The following is a 1,000-nucleotide window of genomic DNA, read 5'->3' as shown; positions in this document are numbered from 1 at the left end:
TGATTTTCTTTTTCGTTCTTTTTGGTGCAGCTTCAGGTTATGACCTGAGCAACAGCGAAGATTATCCGACTATGCCAGACCTTCAGTGTTGGGGACACAATCGAGTATTGTGCGTCCCCTGATTACAGCTCAGAATTTTGAGCTAAAGCCGGCATTCATCCATATGCTGCAGCAGTCCTCACAATTCAACGGTTTGGCCAATGAGGATCCAAACAATCACATAGAGAGCTTTCTCGAGGTGTGCGATATGCTGAACATAAATGGTGTGACGGATAATGCAATCAAATTGAGAGCCTTCCCTTTTTCCTTGAAGGGGAGAGCGAAGTAGTGGCTACACTCATTACCTAGAGCATCAATCACTACATGGGAGGAGATGGTAGAAGCTTTTCTCGCCCGTTATTTTCCTCCTGGAAAATCAGCAAAGCTTAGGAATGAGATCTCGTCCTTTGTTCAGTTGGAATTGGAGTCTCTATTCGAGACATGGGAAAGGTTCAAGGAGCTTCTTAGAAAGTGTCCGCAACACGGATTCCCGGAGTGGATGATTGTTCAAACCTTTTACAATGTTTTGAACCCGAGTACAAGGCAGCTCTTGGATGCGGCAGCAGGAGGTACCTTAGGTAGCAAAACCCCCAGTGAGGCTCGTCAATTAATTGAGGAAATGGGGTTAAATAGCTACCAATGGAATGCTAGGGAGAACAAAAAGGTGGCCGGTCTCCATGAAATTGATGCGGTAATCTCATTGGCGGCGCAAGTAGAGAGTCATAGTAAGAAGCTAGATCTCATAGCTTCGAATAGAGTTGTGGCCGTGACCAATTGCACCGGTTGTGGTGGAGGACATGCTCCCTCCGATTGCCCGATCGTTATTGGTGATGTTTCTTCAGTGGAAAACGTTGACTTTGTAGGTAATGGCATGAGACCTCAAGGGAACCCATATAGCAATACTTACAATTCAGGTTGGAAGAATCATCCCAACTTTTCATGGAGTAATCAAGGACCACAA

General features: G+C 45.5%; 1 non-coding gene across 1 annotated transcript; it reads right to left on the bottom strand.

Moving 5' to 3' along the window:
- Positions 1–421: 421 nt before the first annotated feature.
- Positions 422–528, bottom strand: LOC120253628. Its single transcript, XR_005534345.1, has one exon. It is a non-coding gene; the product is annotated as a small nucleolar RNA R71 (small nucleolar RNA).
- Positions 529–1,000: the final 472 nt, after the last annotated feature.

Source organism: Dioscorea cayenensis, unplaced genomic scaffold (genome assembly GCF_009730915.1).
Source record: "Dioscorea cayenensis subsp. rotundata cultivar TDr96_F1 unplaced genomic scaffold, TDr96_F1_v2_PseudoChromosome.rev07_lg8_w22 25.fasta BLBR01000139.1, whole genome shotgun sequence".
Taxonomy (NCBI): Eukaryota; Viridiplantae; Streptophyta; class Magnoliopsida; order Dioscoreales; family Dioscoreaceae; genus Dioscorea; species Dioscorea cayenensis.
The sequence above is the reverse complement of the archived record's forward strand: the minus strand, read 5'-3'. Positions and strand labels throughout refer to the sequence as shown.